The sequence below is a fragment of the Tiliqua scincoides genome, chromosome 4 (assembly GCF_035046505.1).
Source record: "Tiliqua scincoides isolate rTilSci1 chromosome 4, rTilSci1.hap2, whole genome shotgun sequence".
Taxonomy (NCBI): Eukaryota; Metazoa; Chordata; class Lepidosauria; order Squamata; family Scincidae; genus Tiliqua; species Tiliqua scincoides.
In genome coordinates this window covers 86,335,530-86,358,200 of record NC_089824.1, presented here as the reverse complement: position 1 = coordinate 86,358,200, position 22,671 = coordinate 86,335,530, and the positions used below count along the sequence as shown (strand labels likewise).

The following is a 22,671-nucleotide window of genomic DNA, read 5'->3' as shown; positions in this document are numbered from 1 at the left end:
TACTGATTATATAGCTTAAATTAACATCATATGAGACATTAAAAGAGATGGCATGGTTTCATATAGTTGTCGACAATAGCGGGGTAGCTCATGGCCTACCAGCATTTTGACTACTGCCACTACAACCCATCAGTAGCAACAAACAATACCTAATCAATGAGCAGGCATGACTTTGGCTCTGATCTTCCAGTCTATTAGAAGTTTGTTCTGTGCTTTTTCTGGTGTCATTGTTATGTGGTATCAATTTGGCTCGCCACAGTTCATGTCAATGATATCCCTTCTTCCCCAGAAAACCTGAAGTGCTAATGCTTGATGAGATTGCCTGGTGACAATGCCACACTGCTCCCCTGAAACATTTTAATTGTCCTGAAGCTTGAAAAGAACAGGAGCCTCGGGAGGATTTATTGTTTGTCTGATGCTTGGAAGAGTGAGGTGAAGACAGTGATTTTGAAGAGAAACATGATTGGGAGGGGGTTGTTTACTTCTTGCTGGTAACATCATATGGATAGAAGTTTGCAAAAGTGTTGAGATAAGATGATTTATTGGAAGGGGCAAATACACATGCAGCTCCTGATGCATCCACCACCCAGATTGGGAACAGAGATAAACATTATTGGAAGAAAGAGAGAGCAAGTTTCCTGGCAGTTCTAAAAAAGGAAGGACTCATGGATGTCAAGCACTCTTTAATAGTACAGAATGGTTCTATTTCAGTAAAGGTCAAGGTTACAGGAACAAATTCCATCATTCAGTGACACTACCTTTCAGAAAGTTGGAGTGATAAGGCACATCAACCACGGTATCTTCAAACCCAAATGTGGAGTTTGTTCCTATTCCTTTGAACCAACTCACAGCCTAATCCTGAGCAGCCCAGAGTGTGGGGCTGCCGTGGTGCCAAAATGGTGGTCACGGCATCCGACATGCCCTGGGCAGCCACCACCTCCTCCTTGGGAGAAGGGGACATTCGTCCTCTTCCTCTGCATAAGGAAAGTGGCTCCGCAATGAGTAACAGAGTTCTGTGTTGAACTGAAAGGCTCAACGCAAGGCTCTGGATCCAGTGGAACTGAGCTCCCTTCCTGCTCCCTTTCCCCACCACAACCCTTCCTGTTTTGCTGGACCCCTGATCCTTCATTTAGAGAATTAATGTCCACTCTGAGCTAATTAGTTCCCCAACAATGACCCCAGTTCTCCACTGCAGCACTGCTGGACCCCACCATCAGGGTAGCTTGCCTTTTCAACCTACAGAGATCCTCCTTCCTCCTTTCTCCTGCCAGCAGCTTCTCCAGCCACTACAGTGACAACTTGGTCCTCAGCAGGTCTTGGGCGTGAAATCCACACACCAATCTCCAGTGTCTCCAGCAGTCTCTGTTCCAGCAGTCTCCAGCGGTCCATTCACCCATCTGTCCTTTAGTTAGTCATCAGCAGTTCCAGTAGTCCATCAGCCATTAGTTCCTCAGTCCTTTAATCCATCAGTTGAGTCTCCTTTCTTCCTTAAGCTTTCCTCCTTCTACATTCATCAAAACTCTCCCTTCATCAGGTGCTGCTTTTATGCCTGAGGGCCCTATAGCCTTCAAGTGTCTGCAGCTGTGCAGCACACTCACTGCAGTCTAAGGCCCTGGTGTTAACCCCATGCTTGCCTGCCAGAGCAAGGGGCCACTGTTGACACCACACCATATCTCCTCAAGGGATCTTGCGCATTTCCATTACACCTCCACTCACCCTTCACCCATCTCCCACCACCCCAGAACACCTTCTCCCCACTTCTCCTCACATCTCCACTGACCTCTTCACTGCCAGATGGTCTAGGCCAGCCATTTTCAACCACTGTACTGTGGCACACTGGTGTACTGCAAATGGTCTGCAGGTGTGCCTCAGGAGTTTGGGGAAGGGTCATTTGTTAATAGGGCCACTGGGGGATGCAGTGCTGTCAATGGGTGTGCTTTGTCAATGGTCCAAAAATGATGGTGTGCCTTGACAATTTAGTCAGTGTGCCATGAGATGAGAAAGGTTGAAAATCGCTGGTCTAGGCAACTGCTGAGCAGCGGACTGCTTGCTTCCCACTGTTGCTGGCCCAATGCAGGCTCGTGCTGGACTATCACTGGTGCTGGGCTGGCACAAAGCCCTAGAAGTGTGCCACAGGATTGGGCTCATACAATGGTTGGCAACCTTCAATCTCAAAAGACTACGGTATAAGCCTACAGCACCCGGTATTCCCAGGCAGTCTCCCATCCAAGTACTAACCAGGCCTGACCCTGCTTACCTTCCGAGATCAGACGAGATCGGGCATGTGCAGGGCAATGAGCTACAAAGAAATTGAGAAGCCCCTTCTTTCTTTCCTGTACTGTATGTCAAAATGAAGTCTGTATAGTGATTTGGCAGTTATGCTGCAAAGATGATAAGAGATTGGCATCTCTCTTCCAATGAACACAAACAACATTATTTATTTATTTATTTATTTATTTATTTATTTATTTATTATATCCCGCCTTTCCCATGCCGAAGCAAATGCCCAAGGTAGTTTGCAAAGCTTTATAAGGTGGTACAAAATATCACAACAGGTAAAAACATCAAACCACCAATTTTAACATTACATAGTGAAACATAAACCAAAAACAGAGCAAAAATCTAACAAAAATTATTGAGCCAATGGGGGGACGAGTAAGTCCAGGGATGCAGTCAAGTCACAGCGGTGTTTCAGAGGCAGAGGGCCAAGATCCACTCAGCAACCAAATGCCAAAAGAAACAGGTATGTTTTGAGCCCTTGCCATATACACTGTATAAATCCGAGTACACAATTACTTTCTGGCACATCTGGAGAAACAAAATCCTTCTTAAAATCTTTACATCATCAAATGCACAAACACAATATACTCTTTCATCTTCAGACTTTTCATTCTTTTAATTACTGCACAATTGGACTGCTGTTGCTGGTGCATGCACAACTTCGTGTTCCAGAGAGCCATTACAATAATTGCCAAATCAGGGAGATAAGGAGGCAGGGAGAAGGGGAAATGAATTGTTCTTTAGATTTTAGCTAACAAATCCTCCACTTGCTTTAAAGCCCCTAAATCTTAATTAAAATCTAGGGGTAAAACACGAGTGTTTTAAGAGCCCCTCTTATTCTTGCTATCAGAATACTTCTACAGCTTCCCTGGATGCAGATTGCAATACTTCACAACTCATCCTTTCCCCTGTCTATATCTTACAGATCCAAGTTGCCAGAGGCAGCAAAGTTATATCCAGTTGAGCTGGTTGGCAACCTTCAGTCTCGAAAGACTATGGTATAAGCCAGGGGTGCTCAAACTTTCAACTTTAGAGATGCTGGACCTTTAACAAGTGTATAGAAGAGAGAATGCAGCAGGTGCAACTTGTCATCCCACAGATGACAAGCTGCACCTGCTGAAATTCTCTCTTCTATACACTTGTTAAAGGTCCAGCATCCCTAAAGTTGAAAGTTTGAGCACCCCTGGTATAAGCCTACAGCACCCGGTATTCCTAGGCGGTCTCCCATCCAAGTACTAACCAGGCCTGACCCTGCTTAGCTTCCGAGATCAGACAAGATCAGGCACATGCAGGGTAACAGTGACGAGCATAAATATTTATATTTGCCGTATTCTAGAGCAGCCATTTTCAACCAGTGTGCCATGGCACACTGGTGTGCCACGAAAGGTCTGCAGGTGTGCCACGGGAGTTTGGTAGGGTCATTTATTAGTAAAGCCATTGGGGGATGTGAGCCCCCACCAACAGCATGGTGTGCCTTGTCAGTTGTCAAAAAACTGATGGTGTGCCTTAACAATTTTAGCACCTTGTCAGTGTGCCACAAGACAAAAAAGGCTGAAAATCACTGTTCTAGAGTAAGAAGAAAATAATGTCAACTGGGATCTCTGTGAACCAAATGCCAAGCCACTTGAAGGTGCTGATGTTGACAGCCCATACAAGCTTAGTTCTATGTAGAAACATATCGCTGTGATGGATTTGGTTGGTTTGTGATGTTTAAGATGCTGGATGTGTGACTGTTTCCTAATGATTGATCAATAGGTTATCATTAGACATGGTGTGCCTACAAACTTCCAGTGGTCTCCAGCACATTCTTCTCCAGGTTCAAAGAATCCCACCATTTTTAGCTTGCTGCTCCTGTCTTTCTTCAATGGGTGTTGCATCCACCTCACAAATATTTATTTCTTCATTTCTTTTGCTCAGCGTAATGTGGCTAAACAACAGAATGCTTAGTATTTGTATCACAGCTTTAAATCTTCAAAGTGCTTCCCGCATCCTTACGATGACCGTGTAAGGTAAATCATGATGTCCATATTGCATCTGGGGAGGGGATGAAGAATGGCTGGCCAAAAAGCCACCTAATGTGTTCATTCTTGGCAGAGGTACAGTTCAAACCGAGGAAGTCCTGACTTGCAGCACAAGTCTCCTAGCCACAAAACTACTGCAATGCTCCAAGAATCCAAGCTTTTTCCTGATTATCGTGGTGTACATTGTGTGCCAATCACTCTTGCCGAGCCTTGCCATTGCATGAGAATAAGGGCCTGGGCCCTTATTGGCATTTGTGCCTGAAAGGCAGAATTTAGCTGGCTTTTAGTCAGTGTTTGAGGGGCTACTCAGCAGTCTGTTTTCATTTAGGTTCTTACAAGCTTGTACTCCATTCACCTGGACCACAAGGGCTACTATGAGCCCCGTACCAGTACAACTTGGGCCTCCTGGCTGTCTTCAACCCTCCTGAGGTGTTGCCATGATATGGTGGGGTTTACAACTGTGAGTTTACAAGGCTGCGCACTAGGGCCTTGGTTACAAGCAACAGGGGCTTCAGCAAGTGGCTTCAGCATTGTGGGACACCATTATAGTATGCTGGATGTGACAAGCAAGACGACTCTCCCCTGAGGGCCGTGTAATCTATTTATTGCCCTTAGGGTGATCAAGTGGCCATAAACCCATATAACCACTTGACACCCCGCAGGTCTCTCCAAGTCCAGTTACCAATAGCTCTTTAACTATAGAGCTTCCAATCCTAGTAGCCAGGCCAATTTTGGGAGCCCTCCCCCTGAGCCGTGCTCCAGCCTGAACCCCCTTGGGTTCAGCTTGAACCTTGGAGCAGGCTCCCAATACTGGGTTTCCAGGGTCCACCCCAGACACACTGGATTGACTCCCACAACCAGTCCCCTCAGCTTCACCAGTCCCAATAATCCAGGCAGTTGTAATAGATAGGATTTAATGAATATAGGTTTAAAGAATAGTCATACAGACAGCACTGCATCAGTCAAGGTTTTAGAGATTTAGAATAGAGCACACCAATACAATACAATGCTCAGCACTAATAAAACAATAAAGAGATTACTCCTAACTCTAACTATCACTCAAAGTCTTAGATTTCCAAAGTCCAGTCTAACCCATCTCGCTGCAGTCAAGTTGGGTCACTCTTGCCAGGATGGTCAAAGATCTCAGGCCCCCTTAGCCAGAGCCAAAGCTAGAACACAGAAAACTCTTTTCCCTCACCTTTATAGGTCTCCTGACCCATCCACCAATCAGAACTCAGTTCCAGCCAAACATTCTAGGGGTGGACGTGCCACAAGCCTTCTTACTCATGGTGGAATCTCCCCTCCCAACCTGAGAAGTTCACAGCTGTACCCTGTTGTTCATCAAGTTGACCTTGGAGCCTACTTGGTAGCTTGTTACGATATCTGAGGGCCGTGTGAAGTGGCCTCCTCCACAGTTCTCCCAGACCTGGTATGCACTAATTAGAAGTTGTTTACAGCTGGGGCCTTGCACTTGGTCCTAACACATGGCTACAAGCAGAAACTTTCCTTGTTCAGATGTTACCTGGTCATTAATATTCACTTTTCTGTCACACCAGGGCTTGGTGGCAGACCTGGGACACACTTTGCTGTTTTCTGTGTTCCTGCTTGCTGTTACTTCCAAGATTGAAGCTCCAGTTCCTATGGCTGATTGTAGCTTTTAAGAAGAGTTTGGTTCCTTCAGCACTGGGGCTCCCATTTGTCCTCCTGCTTTTACTAGTTGTTTTTCACCCTCTACCAGATTCCAAGTTTTTAAAGGCATGAACTAGATTTGTCATAGGAATCAGGAGGACAATACCAATTCAAGAAGAATAAACAGTTAGCACTGCCCATTATCAAATCATCTATCATGAAGCCCAATATTGCTTTCATTCATTCTGTTTTTATTCCAGCCTTCCTCCATGGAGCTCAGGCTCTCTGCCCCACCACATTTTATCTTCACAATAACCTTGAGTGCTAGGTTACAAAGAGAACCAGTGGCTGACCCAAGATCACCCAGTGAGCTTCATGACTGAGAAAGGATTTCAAACTGGGTCACCCTGGTTCCAGTCTGTCATCTACCATTGCACCACCCAAGCTTTGGAGGATACAGTCAAGCCATGTGCCATTACATCATGTTGTCCAGTATGTGATCGGAAGCCAGTTCTTGTAGATGTATCCAGTATCCAGTATATACAGTAGAGGTATATTAAGAAATCACAGTGCCCCCCCCCCCCATGATTTCAAAACACTCAGTTCAGGTAGGTCTATGTTCCCAGAGAAAATGGTGACATTATTCATGGTGAGGGGGAAAGGTTGCATTTATCTATGTGTGTACATCTGAAGCACATAAATCACACACAGGCATCATCCAGTTTCAAGGGAATTTAATATGCAAAATTAGACACTCCAGACATGGGTGAGAGTGAAGTATAGTGTCTTATTTTCATGTACCAGCAGACCCTTACCTCTTCTGTCATCCAACAACAAGGATTTCCAAACTATAATTTACTGGTTCCACATGGTATTCTGGCATTCCTCTATCAACGGAGTGAAAGCAGAGAAAAAGATCATTTAGTAGGTGTTAAGTCTAGCTTGAGATGTTTAATTTCAGTTTCATTAACTTTGCCATCTGTTTCATCTCAGGAGCACGGAGTAGTGGCAGATGGAAATCTTGCACTTTAGTCCATGCTGTTAAAGGCAGAGCCATTAACTAATAAAGTTAACACCGTCCATGATTTAATTAAGGATGAGGCCCTTGACTTTGGATCTGATTGGGAATCTGGTGACCTTCACTGCTGACATGCCAACATGCACAATATAATAGGATCCGTAAGGGCATGTAGCTGTGTTTTATAGACCTATATATTTAGATGGGGGGGGGGGGAGTTGTGTCTTCAGGCTTCCAACTCCCTATTTTGCATCCAGAATTGGTGCACTATGAAGAAACAGAAATACATTTACGTTGTGGTTGTTTTATCTCTTTGGGATTAGATGTGATTTGCTGCGTCTAACTCTTTAGAAGATCCTCTTCCCTTTTGTATTCAACAGTACTTTGCCCTAGTTTTGACCAATCTTTCATTTTTAAAATTTGTTTATTAAACATTTACAGACCAATCCTACTATTTTGCATTACCAATGCAGCAATTTTGCTGGTGCAGATCTGAGTGGCCCCATTGGGCATGCTGGTATGCTATGGGGGGGGAGGGGGAGAAACAAATGTTCCTTTAACCCAAGGAGACCTCTTGCCTGCTCGGTTTCAGCACTGGGTTCGGTATGGGCATACAATTGGGCTGCCCAATTGTACACAGAAAGTACACAAAAAGAAAAAAAAAACGTAAGAGCAGGGCAAGCATAAATGTGTATGCTAAACCAGGGGTCTCCAAACATTTTGGCTAGAGGGCCACATCAAATATCTGGCATGGTGTGGAGGGCCAGAAAAGAAATTTAAATATAAAATTTAAATAAATAAATTAGAGATGGAACTTAGATGAGTGAATAAATGAATGAATGGGCTCATTCATTCAACCTCTCTGGCCCTCAGAACACCCTCCAGACACAACCAGAGCACAGTTCTGGTCATGTTAGGTTGAGTGGGCCAGAGGCTTTCAGGGGACAAGAGGTTGGCCGTGGGCCGGAAAGAGGCTTGCTGCAGGCTGCATTTGGCCCCCAGGCCAGGATTTGGAGACCCCTGTGCTAAACGATACATTTTTTCAAATCTAATCTTATCATAATAGCATTATAAGAATTCAGAGTGAATAAAGTAGAGTATAGACCTGATTTTACTCTCTGAGCAGTTCAATTATGAATATATAGAAAAAGTAATAAAAATAAACATATATTTGTGTAATTGTGCCAAGTAGTTGCAGTGGAATGCATTCACTCTGATTCAGCTACACAGGGCATACAAAAGACAAGAAAGACTTATAACACAGGGTAGATGTTGTTGCAGTGAATGAAAGGATTGTAACACATTCCAAATGGACTGAACTGCAGTCTATATAAACATATTTGAGAGCAAGCTCCATTAAACTTTATAGAAGAAGAAGAAGAAGAAGAAGAAGAAGAAGAAGAAGAAGAAGAAGAAGAAGAAGAAGAAGAAGAAGAAATAACAGCAAAACACAGTAATATGTTCCATTCTTTCCCTCCTGAAGATCTTATTACATCTTGTTCTCCTATCATGACAGTTTATCTTTCACATTATTTTTATAACAAATACTTTTGATACTATTCATACTTACCATGGGCTTTAATGAAAATGCTTTAATCATAAAGGCCTTTTATTAATGACTTTCAAGAAAAGAAAAAAATGCCCTGACCAAGTGAAGGGCTAAGATAAGGGCTGGGAAGATTTTTTTTTTTTTTTTTTTTAACATAAAGTGGGCCCTCCTTATATTTGGGGATCTGGATCTGGGAGCCTGTAAGTAAGCCAAAATCCATGGATGCTCCAGTTCACAGATGTCATGCTCAGAAAATGGCATAAATTTGCAGAAATTGCAGAAATTTGTAGAAAGTGTGTAAATTTGCACAGATTGCGTAAATTACCTAAACTTGTGTTAAGTGCCTAAAATTAATGAACGAGGTGAATGCATAAGAAATGGAAGGGTGCAAGGGGAACAAGAAGTACTGCAGAGAGTGCTATGAAATGGTGGAAGGCTAAAGCAGGGTATGTGAAATGTTTTTTTAAATAAAATTTCAATCTGTGGATGGTTAAATCCAAGGATGTGGGGCCCGGTGACCCAGTCTATGACAGGCCCACAATATGAACACATTTTTCAGTGGTTTATATGATTATTTATCATTTCACCTAAAGAAAACCACATCCAGTTTAAACTGAAACATCCAAAAAAGCATTATATTTTCTTACTTCTGGAGCAAGTCAGGTCCAAGGGATTGTTGTTATGTAGTCCTTATTGACTTTCACAGTTCAATCCAGCAGTCACAGTTGGGCATCAGAACTGATAGCTAGAGTGCGCAAAGACATTCTTCTGATGATGTCACTCAGTAGAATTTTGTACTCTAGAGATCACTTGCTTCTTTTGTTTTCCTTTCCAGCCCATTTCACTTCCTTTGTTTAGTAGCACCCACAAGATCATACTGTATTTTAGTTTGTTTTCCCCATTTCTGATCCAGATAGACAATGCTTCTTGACATTCTATATCTGGACCAGAAATGGGGGTGCTTTCCAAAGGCTTCCTAGGATTAACTGGAAATTGATCTGACTCCTCACCACCCCCTTATCAGAATAATATAATATTCAGGGTCTATTCAAGACATGATGGAATATCCTTCCCCACCTCCACCAGCAATTGTGATACCCAAAACCTTCTCTACCAGACCCTGCCCTCTAAACAGCCACCCTCCTTCTCTTTACTTACCTGTCAATTGGTGACAGTGGAAACAGCAGTGGTGGTACATGGAAAATTGCAGTACCCTCAGGAAAATGATTTCTTTCAAGGTCCTCCAGTCCTTGCATCCTAGAGCAATCACTCTCAACTATGCAAGGCTGATGGAGAGGAATGAAAGGGACAGACCTCTTCAGTTTGCCCTCTTCCAATATTCTGCTCCTGATGCTAATGGAGAAGCTGGGAGTCCTTCTCCAACTTGAATTTTGATCTGGGTTGAAAGACTTGCAGCCCAATCCAATTTTCTTCTTCTCCTTTGTGTGTGTGTGTGTGTTTTTTTTTTTGGGGGGGGGGAGGGGAACCAATTGTTTTGTTTGTGTTTATTGTTTTTAAATGTTTGATCTTTATACTTATTTATATTTCTCATGGTTTTCATATTTTATTTGTTAGCTGCCTTGAGTGCTTCTTTCTGGAGTGGAAAGGCGGGATACACATTCTACTAATAAATAATAATAATAATACTAATAAATAAATAATCCTATTCGGACTGTACACCGCTTGAATGAGTGTTCCAGTGACACATAGCCTCTTATGGCTATCACAAAACAAAACATGCCATTCCATGTGGCCCGGCTGCGGCCGCAAGCAGTGAGCAGTTGCATCTCTGTGCCAGTGGCCAGAGGATGCCCGCTGACACTGGTAACTCAGTGCAGGAGGTGGGAGGCAGGGACAGGTAGAAAGGGGAACAGGGAGGAGAAAGGGCAAGAAGGAGGGCGGTTTGAGGCCAGGAAGGGGACAGTATCAGCAGCACTGATATCCTATCTCCCTTTCTGGCCTTGATCCCCTGACCCAGGCCCATACAGACTTCAGTCAGCAAAATCACTGGTGCAGATCCAAGTAGACCCAGCAGGTTGGCATGAGCTTATCCCAAGGCAAGGGAACTACAAATGTTCTCTTACCATGAGGAGTCCTCTAGGGCCTGAAACACCCCCACACAGTACAGCATGTGCCCCATCAGCATGGCTGTATTACCACATGGGGAGTTACATAGGACTGGGATGTTGGGTTCTTACTTCTTATTCAAGGTGGATTTCTATAAGTCCTCAGAGTTGTTCTCAGACTGGCACAGGAGATATTCACCAACAACTCTAATGATTGATCAGGATTCACTTTTGAATGTGCCATTCTGCTCTAGTAGTCTTCTAAGAAAACAACAACACTGGATTTTAAAGAACCTGGAAACTTTAAAAAAAAATACCATATGTATGAAATTATTAATATCAACGTTTTGTCATCATGGTTGCAATCTGTCAGTGTCAGACCTGGTTCCCTGGTTCCTGAGGGTGAGGTGGAACAAGATGATGAGGGGGTGCATCCAGCAAGATAAAACCTCATAATTATTCAGATCTGCCATCAAGGCTAACTAGGGCATTTTAATAGGGATCAGGGAATAACACCCAGCCTTCTGTGGCTAGTTCAGTGGTTCCTAAACTTTCTAGCACAGGGACCCGCTTTTTAGAATTACGGAACCCACCTTAAGTGTTATCATTAACTTGAAAGTGATGCCATGGTCGATTGAATCACATCATTGATTTGGTCTTCAGCCCTAAGCCACAAGCAGCCAAAGGTCCCATTATACAGCATGCACATGCTGTTATTTTACATAGTTCGGAATTCAAACATTCCAGCTCATAGTCGAAGTCATTCCAAGTCATTCCAACATAGACTTGGATCCTTCTCCAACCACACAGCTCTTTCCCTTTTCTGGCATCTCATCATCCCATCTATTCAGGGCAAAGCACCATGCCTCTTTCCCACTGGTTGCCAGCCCTGCCAACCAGCTCTGTATCCTGTATGTTCACCTCTGTATTTTCAATAGTGACTGAGCTAGGTGCTAAGTGACCCACCTGAAATTGGCTTATTACCCACATAGTGGTTCCTAGTCGACAGATTGAGAAACACTGGACTAGTTGATGTAAGAGGTCTTCCTTGGTTGTTATAGCTTGTCTCTTTGCAGTTCCTTTTTTGACAGGGCTGGGTGAAGCCCTGCAGGCTGAATCTGAATTGATATTGCTTAGGTTCACTGGAACCTAATGTCCAAAGGAACATAATTCAAGGTCCAGAAGTCTGTAGATCCAACAGAGCTTGAACTAGATGCTAGCCATTTTGATGTATTACTACAGGCACTAGCATAAATTGGGGCTTTATGCACTAGCATAAATCCCCCTGGGGGCTGGGGGATAAGAATAGGCCCTCAGTTTGGCTGTACTTGTCCTAAGAGGCGACTGAACAGCCACCGGGTAGATGGGACTCGTTAGCCTGGGAAAGCAGCTCCTCTGAGAGAAGGAAAACTCTGATCCCAAACCTCCACTGCCTTGTGGCTACATCCAGTTAAGGAAAAGGCTTCAGGAGTCAACCTCAAGGCAAAATCAGGAACCGGAGTCCCTAAGGCAGTTTGCGGCTGAACACAGTCACGTTCTGGCAACTCCTGCGACGCCGCTGAAACCAACCGTATTGGCTTCTGCCTTTCCATTGGACCATTTCAGCGACGTGGAGAGGGGGGATTTGCTGCATGGGTAACAGCCTATCCTCCACACCTTCTTGGCCCAGGCTTCGCGCACTGGAGAAGACACTCTGTTCCAGAACCATTATTCAGAGCGCGATACCATAGTCTTCCGAGACTGAAGGATGCCAACTAGCATAAATTGACCACTTTAAACCCACAGGCACATGGTGCTGGGAACTAAGTATAAATGTGCCCAGACTTCAATATATAGATGGGCACCATTCACATAACTTACACATTATTTTATGCAAAGAGTAAAAACAGAAAATAAATTACGTGGTGTTCTGTCATTTTTAAAGAGGCAGATAATTAGTGCAAATCCTGTTGAAATTCCAGGCATGTAAGCTGTCCGAACCACAGGAGCCTTCAAAATGAAGAACATTTTAACAGTCACAACAACAGACTACCTTGAAATTTATCATTCAGATTAAACCCAAACTTAAGAAATTCTACACTGTTTTGTACAGAAACCGTAATAAAAGTCCAATAGCCTGGCACCTTCAGGATCTGTGTGGAGTTGGATTGTCAGGTATGCCAGATCATCAGGGGCTGCTGTGGGCTGGCAAGGAAATTATTATATACAAATACCATATATAACTATATGTAACTACTCACAGCCTGTTCAACCAGGATCTCTTTTCTGGGGTGGCCACTGGGGTGGAATGAAGCCCACTATACAGTCACCAACCTAGGGCAGTCTTTGGTGATGAGTATGAATGGTTCCTCTTATCTCTACCAATGGGGCTGGAGTGGGAAAGATGTGGAGAGGATGGAGGTCTGTGCCAGCCCATGGCAACCATAGGAGTTCAGAACAATTGCCAAACCTAGGCCATTTTTATTTCAGATTTTTTTGGGGGTGCTGTACTATTGAATGCAAGACTATTGGAATTTTACTGCACCTTGATCACCTTGGTATATTACTTGCACCAGGATAAGGAAAGGACTTGAGATCCAGGATGATGTAGTGATTCTGGAGTTAGACTTGGAAAATTCAGGGTCAAATCCCTGTTCAGCCATTATGTGTGGGTGGTGGTGACCGTGGTGGTGACTTCCTAGGTGACATTGGGCCAGTCGCTATCTCTCAGCCTCCTCTTCTTCACAGGGTTGCTGTGAGAACAAAAGGAAGGGCCTTGAGCCCTAGGAGGAAGGGTAATATAAAAATGAGAAAAAATAAATACATTTGTATCAGCAGACTTTGACACAATCCATCCTCATATTTTTCTGTCAATGAAGGTTGTGGATGGAGATGAGGTGACCAAACTTCAATTCCAGAAGGTCAGGTTGAGAGAGTAATTCTTGGCTCCATGGCATTTGAACTATGGATTCCATCTTGTCTCCAAATAAAGAAGAGATCAAAGAGAGCTGTAAACTCACAACAAAGCATTGCCAGGACAGGTACTGGGAGTGGTGCTCCTTGTCAATGCACTCCATCTTGAATTCCATGCGGTTGAACATTCACATAAAAGGTGCTGAGTGACATCATCTGGGAATCTGAAGTAACGTATCATCAGTATGTAAAGACACCCAAATGCACTTGTCCTTTACAGCATCTGAGATGGGTGAAATGGTGAAAGTGTTTGGGACTAGTCGTGTCCTGGACAAAGGCCAATAAATAAGAACATAAGAACATAAGAACAGCCCCACTGGATCAGGCCATAGGCCCATCTAGTCCAGCTTCCTGTATCTCACAGCGGCCCACCAAATGCCCCAGGGAGCACACCAGATAACAAGAGACCTCATCTCAATAAATTGAGGCTTGGTCAAGACGAGGCAAAGGTTGGTGGGTGGTGTGAATGGGATCCTGCTAAAGTGCCAACATGGGAATGATCATAGCTTGCAAATGCTAACAACAACATCCTGGATTTGACAATTGTAGAAGGAGGTCTGGAAAGCTCATGTGGTAATATCCACAGATGCATAATTTGAAAAGAAAGCACAGGAAAAATATCATGAAGTATAAGGATTTGCAAGTTGAAGTTAAACGCCTGTAGCAGGAAAAGGTTAAAATTGCACAAATTGTTGTTGGTGCTCCAGGTGCAATATCAAAAGTCTTTGAAAAGCTCCTGAACATCCTAGGTGAAACTGAAATGACCATCTACAGAAAGCAGCCTTACTTGGAACAGTACACATATTACAAAAATACGTATAAATATCCTAGGTCCTTGGGAAGGATTTGATACTCAACAGACCAAATCCAGCCACCAGCATCTGGTGAGCTGTGCATATTTTTCCATAAAAATAATGGTGCTATATAGACAAATGAAAGTCATTGGAAGTCATTCAGACAAACATGTCTTACACTGAGCAGCTAGTGGGGCACTGGTCCCTAGCTAGAGAAATGATCTCTCCTTGTGCATTCCTCAGTCAGAGACATACAAACATTAGATGCCGTCCACAGGGTCTAGTAAATAGACACATCATGCATTCATCTATGTGGCATATTGAATCACTTGCATATAATAGCTATCCCTGAATTCATTTCATTGGGGGAGTTTAAACACTCATAAATGGTATCATTCTAGATTAACTCTGACATATTCTAAAAATGAGCTCCCTCTTAAGGAATTAAAATTTCCGAATGTACGCTGCCAGCCCCAGGTGGAAAATTAAGTTGTCCAAGTTTGCATATTTCTGTTCTGATGATAGAAACTCCTTATCTATAGAATGGAAAACATGAACACTTCTTTAGTATGTAGCCGTCTGGATTTATTTTTACTTGCTTTCCTCCCTTGTGCATTTTAAAGTGGCTATTTTCGCTTTTCCCTTTCTCTGTTTTTCCAAGATTATACATTTGTTCTCAGTTGACGAACAGAAAATAGATATTGAATTCATGTTTGGGGTGCACCAATGGCAATGGTAAAGCAAAAGCAGTGGTAAGTTTCATGTTGTTGGGCAAAGCACTCTACTTTAAACCAGGGTGGTGTAGTGGTTTGGGAGGTAGACTTAGACCTGGAAAAACCAGGTTTGAATCTCCCCTCAGCCATGAAGCTTCCTGGGTGACCTTGGGCCAGTCACTTTCTCTCAGCCTCACCTACCTCACAGGGTTGTTGTGAGATGGACAGGAGCACGCCCAGAGCTCTTTGGAGGAAAGGCGGTATAAAAATATGAAAAATAAACGTATGTACCACAGCTTGTGGCTTGCTTTACCTTGATTGTGTTATGTAACAAATGTGGGAGCCAAGGTCAGTAGTATTTATATAGCCCATAGTATAGAAGCTTCATACCAGTCTTGCCATTATTATTATTATTGGTGCTGTCCTTACATCGTGCTATCAACATACATGAGGTTTTTACACAGAATGAGAAGGTGGATTTCAGCCCCAAGGTGTTTACAATATAGATAGACAGAAAGGAGATAAGAGAGGAAGGGCATAAAAGTGGGGATAAGCTAAAGAAGAGAAGAATATGCAATTGTTTCAATTACAAATACTTAAGCTTAGTTATGATAGGGAGAGAGGTCTAAGATATGGTAACAAAATTTCCCTGATTTACTTCAATCTTTAATCCCACCTTATCTGTGAGGAGATATTATGCAGGTAATGTAGGAGGCTGTTCCAGGCAGCAGAGGAGAAAGGATGGAGTCATTTGAAAGACTTTTGAATGGTGAAGAGTGGTAGAACCGGAACAATGAAGGTCTTGAGTAGGAGTGTAGTGGGATATGGAACCTGAGAGATAAGGATGGGCAAAGCCATGGAGGAGTTTGGAGATCAGGACAATGAACTTATGCCGAATATGGGAGTGAGCAGGGAACAAGTGAAGGGATTTAACTTGGGGGTGGGTGAGGTGGTCGGATAGGACAGAAGTGGACGATCTTGGCAGCAGTGTGCTGGAAAGTGAGGAGGCCGAAGAGCACAGGTGGAAGACCAGAAATTTTCAGTAAGTCAAGGCAAGAGATGACCAGGGCATGAATGTACCAAGGGGGCAGAGAGCGATAGAGAACTCAAACATAAAGGCAAGCTGTTCAGCGGGTGGCTGGTGATATTGTCAACGGATTGGACAACGAGAGGACAATGTCACTACTGAACAGACTTGAAGGCTTATTCCAACTTTGATGTGGCATTGGTCCAGAACTGAAATAAGTGTCCATGACTTTCAAAATCTAGCAACAGGTTACATTTTGCCTTCCAGAGGTTGGTGGCAACACTTCAACTCTGAATGCAAACTGTAACCTCAGCACTTGTTGCCATCTCTGGAACAGATGTCAAATATGAAATCTCCCAGGTCTTGACCAGCCCTGAAACATTCTTCTGTTCAGCAGTGATTCCTGTGGCAGTAAACTACCAGCATCTGATGCTGAATGCTGCTTCATGGGGAAGGAGACCTCAAACCTTCAAGGTAAGGCGCTGTGGGGGAACACAGGAGACACGGGTGCTGCTACTTTAGCACACTGCAGACGTGTGGGCTGCTGAGTGCGTAGCAGCACCTGGCACAGGTGTGGGCCCCAATGTTGGAAGCCTAGTGCCAACGGACGTTGTACTCCTCACAGTTGTCACCTCATAATGCTCCTTGGCAAGTACGTATTTGAGTCCTATCTAGCAGCACCTGTCAGTGTAAGTTGTTAATCTACTGAACCATGGCACAAACTACTGTGTAGGCATCAATGCTTCAGTCCAGGGATGATTTTCAAAAGCCCCAAGAGGCCAATTTGCATACTGTTTCAAATGAGGACTCAAGAATAATCTTGTCTCAGGTGGGTGGACCCCAAACGAATCTCGCAATGATCTCCCGGGATTTAGGCGTCATTGCTCACTAGTTTGGCAGGCAAAATAGCCTGCTCTCCACCTCACTTGCACAAACAGGAAGAGCTTCTCTCTTCTACTTCCTTTCACACAAAGGAAGGTTTTACCTTCTTGCTAGATGAAGCACCACTCTTTGGAAGGCAGAGAGAAACCCATAGACAGGTTGTGAAAATCACTATTGCTGTTTAATTAGAATGAAGGGATGGGGTTGCTTCAACCATTCAGCCTGGCAACAAATGTCAAAACAGAGGGAGGTGCTAGCACCTTGAGAACAAGCACTCCAACTTATACACTCCACCAGGATGCAAACATTACCACATGTAAGCTGTGCACTCCTATTTTCAAATGAGTGTGACGTTCAGCCACACAGCCACAGCATTTCAAGGAACTAGAAGGATACTGGGAATCAGGCATCCATTGTGACCCAGGAATGTCTGATTCAGGTAGAAGAGAGGTTCAAATTACCTTGGGTAAAAGCTTCCATGGGTGTGTGAATATACACACATATTCATATTAGTTTGTGTTTTCCTAGGGTTTTGTAATTATGGTCCATTCGTTCTCAATATCATTTGGTTTCCACAGGGACTTTAGTCCTTCAGACACAGCTTGTGGCATCCCAATGTCCTTCACAAATGTCTCTCTGGAGAGTCTTCAAACAGAAGGAAGAATCAGGTGAGCTCATGCACTCGGTACCCAAAAATGACTCAGGGGACAATTCAGTGAATTTCCTGCATTGGGGAGGGGGGGGGATAAAAGCAAAAGATGGAGAATGATTTACCCATGCTTGACTGGAAAAACTATAACATCCAGCTCACATGAGCAGGCAGCAGTAACCTATATTTTGACATAATAGACGATAAGAGAGAGCTAGGCAAAAAAAGTAGCATTCAATAAACCTGAGCCATGAGAATCCATGGTAATAATCAGAAATTCCATTTCACTGGAGGGGGGGGGGATGAGATAAAAAAAAAAAGGTTTACATTCACACATACATAGACAGTCATTTTTTTTAACGATGCAATTTTTTAAATAAAGTACTACTAATAAGTGCAATTCAAGACAGAATTATGGCCCAATTCTGTCCTCCAATTTACAAAAGTGAGAAAGTGTCCTGCTGTTGGAAAAGGTTCTGCAATGGGAGTGGATCTCACGGGCAAACACACAGGCCAATGCCTATATCCCCCTTTTCCAACCCACCCTGCCCCCTTTCTCTCCTCAGTCTTAAATCTACCAAATAACTGGAGTGGGTCCAAGGAGACCTGTAGACCATCAGGAGATAAGGGGAAAATACTTTTCCTTACCACTTGCAGGCCTCCTGGTCATCACCTCCACCATAACATGCAGTGTGCACCTCATGGACGATAGACTTGGGCTGTTTACCGTATTTAAACTGAAATCATTTAGTTTACAACTAATTCTGTCTTGGCTTTGGGTTCTGTTTTGGCCAATAACAGCCCAATCCTATGCATGTCTACTCAGAAGTAAGTCTCATTATAGCCATTGAGGCTTACTCCCAGGTAAGTGTGGATAGGATTGCAGCCTAAATGTAGCATTATTGACATACATCTTTGATTTATCTTGTGTTTTTTGTTATGCTCTTGGCCTTTCTCTTCTGCCTATTGCAACGTCAAATGTTACCTAAATAATTCCTGATGGGTAAATATTCTGCAGATATTCACCGCATCTTTGATATTCATAGGTGCATTTGAAATCTGAAGATTTTGCAGTGGTAGTCAACATTTGACAGGATCTGATAGATGGTATGGAGCAGCAGTCACTCTGTAACATTATCTGACATCTAGCAGTCAGTACATAGCAGCCAGTATTTGACAAGAAGCCGTAGCTAAAATGTACCAGATGTCAACATTTGACAGTATCAGACATGCAGCAATCCACATTTGACTTTTTCCAACCGTTGACGTACAGTAGAAGCAGCTATGTGACAGTCTTTGACCGACGACGAGTCTAGTAAATTTCCTATTAACTACATTCATACCAACCAATCAAATCGGTCAATTTCAATTTCCAAACTGCAAGTGATGAATGTCAAAATCCAAATTTGAAAATGTGTCACATTTTGAACTGTTGTAAAATCTGAATTCCTGTGCCTGCTTTCTGTACCATGGTTTGCCTGTGAAACCATTTATTTGCAGGCAATGCGCCCCTGAGTAAAAAAACATCCGTAAGAGGGGAGTGGTGAGGAATGCCACTCATGCCTTTATTTAAAAAAGACCCTAGTTCTTTCATAACAATGACATGCCACAAGATCTTTCTACTTCAGTATTGATTACAGAATAGGATGGTAGAGTTGGGAGCAAGTTCAATCTGAGCCAAATTGTGTTTTTTTTTTTCCCCAAACTTGTTTGAGATTGTCAGTGTTTGAGAGAGCTTTTTGCCACTTACTTTAAAGATCTTGTAAATAACATGCTTTTGTCTTAAGAGAATTAATGCTGTTGGGAAATCAAATAAACACCCAACGTATGGAAGAGTGCCTAGCAGAGTCCTAAAGAGGCACTGACAATGAACGTGACTATATTACTGGGAGATGGCCCTTAAAAGGTAACCAAAATATGGAAAGCCAGCATTGTAATAATGAATATGATAGCCTAATCCTTTTGGCTCTTAGGAGTCAGTCGCCATTGACTGCCTAACGGAAGTCATAAAATCACTTCTGGCAGCTTGCAAAGTAGCAGGAAAGCCAGAGCCTTCCCATGCCTATCACCAGATTGCTAGTCCCACTTTCTAGAGGTGGGAGAGGTAGTGGGAGAGTGGAATGGGTTGGGGAGGAGGCAAAACTAGGCAGGAAGGGAGTGGAATGGGGCAGGGAGGCTGCGAGAGGGAGTGGATCCAGTGGCAATGGTGTATGCCAGATCCTACCCCCTCCAGCAGTAGCCCCCCTGCCTGCTTTACCAACAAATGTGAAATGTTTGTTTGTATGTTTGTTTGCTTGTTTGTCTGTTTGAAGAAAGGAGTATGGGGAACTTATGGTGGTTTTGCTATACAACTGCGGTTCCCTAACTTTTTAGCAACAAATTTTGTTGGCATACTTCAGTCTCGGAAGACTATGGTATCGCTCTCTGAATGGTGGTTCTGGAACAGAGTGTCCTCTCCAGTGCGCAAAGCCTGGGTAAAATAGATATGGAGGATAGACGGTTTCCCATGCAGCAAATCCCCCCTCTCCACATTGCTGAAATGGTCCAATGGAAAGGCAGAAGCCAATACGGTTTGTTCCAGTGGCGTCACAGGAGTTGCCAGAACGTGACTGTGTTCAGCCATGAACTGCCTCAGGGACTCCGGCTCCAGATTTGGCCTCGAGGTTGACTCCTGAAGCCTTTTCCATAACTGGATGTAGCCACAAGGCAGTGGAGCTTTGGGATCAGAGTTTTCCTTCTCTCAGGTGAGCTGCCTCCCCAGGCTGATGAGTCCCATCTACCCGGAGGCTGTTTAGTCGTCTCTTATGACAAGTACAGCCAAATGGAGGGCCTATTCTTATCCCCAGCCCCCAGGGGAATTAGCAACAAGACCCACCTAAAAAAAGTTTCACTTTACCAGCTACTTAAGCCTCTGTGGCTATAATGGTGATTGGGCAGCTGTGTTCCCCGCAAGTGGCAGGGAGCTTAACCCGTGATGCACATAGGCTATCTTGTCTGTTTTACAACCCACCCAAAATTGGGTTGTGAACCACTGGTGGGCCATGGACTCACAGTTTGGGAACTTCTGCTATACGATATGTGTAATAATGGTTTTCATGATTAACATCCCAATCTGATGATTTTCTTCACTGTATCATTCAGCTTTGCAAAACTGTCACATGATGAGTTTAAAAGTTCCAACTGAATCCTGTACTTGTAAGAATCCTGTCAAGTAAGAAGCAATTCCCATTGTGTTCAATGAGGCTTACTTCCAGGAAAATGGGTACTGGATTGCCACCTAGCTGAAGTTCTAATTTTGGGAGGATTCCCACAACCATTGTGCAGGTGGAAGAGTCACCATAAGGTGCCCCTTTTTTTTCTCCTCCGAAGTTACAAGGTAAAACGGTCTTGAGAACTACACATATTCTTCCTGACTGAAGTTCCTTTTCAATGCAGTGAGCATCTCTTCCCAAGATAAGTGTTGTGAAGATTTATCTGTTACCGTCTGTGGCATGCTTAGATAGTAAAAAGACAGGCAAGGGGAAAGACCCTTTTATTCAGATCAGTTATCTAAATGGGGGGGGGGGCGGACAAATATAGCAGCAGATACAGCAAATATAGTAGCAGAATGTGACTCATTAGACCAGTGATAAAACCAGCACATGTTTATACTCATGTAATTTAAAGTTTATTTTGGTGTGCTTGGTATTCCTTTAAATTCCATTCTCATGTTCACCGGTTTAATCATCATTTCTTTTGAATATTCTTAGAACTTGTCCACCTCCTGCTCAGTGCTCTAGACTTTGGCTGCAATTCTAAACTTAGCTATTCATGTGACTATTTCAGTAAACCAATGGGGCATCCCCACACGCAACTGAAAGAGGGGTTGCACCTGACTATTGCCAAGCTCGGTTTCCAATATTTTGGAACATGATGTTTGGCCACAGAGCGTGAAAGAGACACAGACGGTAACACGATACTTTTCATTGGATCAACTGTTCACATGCCTGCTGTCAGTAGAAGCTGATTCAATAAAAAAAGTATTGCTTTGCCTTCCGTGCCAGCTTCGTTTACAAATAGTTTAATCTAATAAAAGGGTTGCTTTGGTTTGTTTCTCATTTTTCAAACTCCCTGGGGAAATCCCCATAGTGTGCTCTTTGCTACTTTCCTAGTGTATCTTTAGAGTGGCTTCACATCGTTCTTGGGGGCTATTTCAGTCTGTGAGTTGCTTCCCACCACATGGAAACATGTGTGAAATCATTCCACAGTGACTGATTTGCCCCCTTTAAATTTCAGCAACACATATGGCAGGTTCCCTGGCACCTGCACCCCCACACCAGGCAGCACACACTGCCAGCACACACCACCACCACCTGCTCCCCTGTGGCTTCTTGTACAGTGGTGTGTGTGAGAATCCTGTTCTTCCACACCTTAGAAAAAGCTGGGAAGGAAAGGTAGGAGAACAGTCAATGATCTCAATAGGATCTCAACAATAGTGGCAGAGGAGCAGCAATAGATGTTAATTATCATAAACTTGGATGCTCTCTAACCATGAGAGAAGAGAATTGGGCACAAGCTGGGTGGGCAATGGGATGAGAAAGGTAGCAAGCACACATGCATTGCAGGACATTCTCACCATCACCACCACGACTTGTATGAAACTGAGACAACCAACTTTCACCCCACTATGTACTGGCAGCTGACAAACTGTTATGTGTATGCTCCAAACTAAACCAGAACATTCTTCCAAACCAGAGCATCCCATCCTCCCCTCTGCTCATGCAGCTGTGTCAAAAAGTCTTGTTCTGTGTATTATTTCCCTTACCTCCCCATAAGCCCCATATTGGCACTGGGTTTTCTCGGACCTGTGCCATCTCCTTAGCTGGGTGATGCGAGTCCTCTTAGCTGGTGCAAGTGCATGCTGGCTACCAGAGGGAGATAGCATCTGGTGCAAGCTGCCCATGCTGGGTGTCATCCTCTCCTACCTCCGTCATGCCTCCCACCCCTCTCCATTCCACCTCCCCTGCTCACCTTCCTTGTTTGGCGGGCACTCCATATGTCGCCTCCACGTACAGGAGGTGGAGCTTCACCGCTGGTGTGCTGGTAGTGCAC

The 22,671-nt window shown here is 43.7% G+C and overlaps 1 pseudogene; it reads right to left on the bottom strand.

Annotated features, from left to right (window-relative positions):
- Positions 1 to 2,189: 2,189 nt before the first annotated feature.
- Positions 2,190 to 2,307, bottom strand: LOC136650687 (5S ribosomal RNA; annotated as a pseudogene).
- Between the last annotated feature and the right edge of the window lie 20,364 nt (positions 2,308 to 22,671).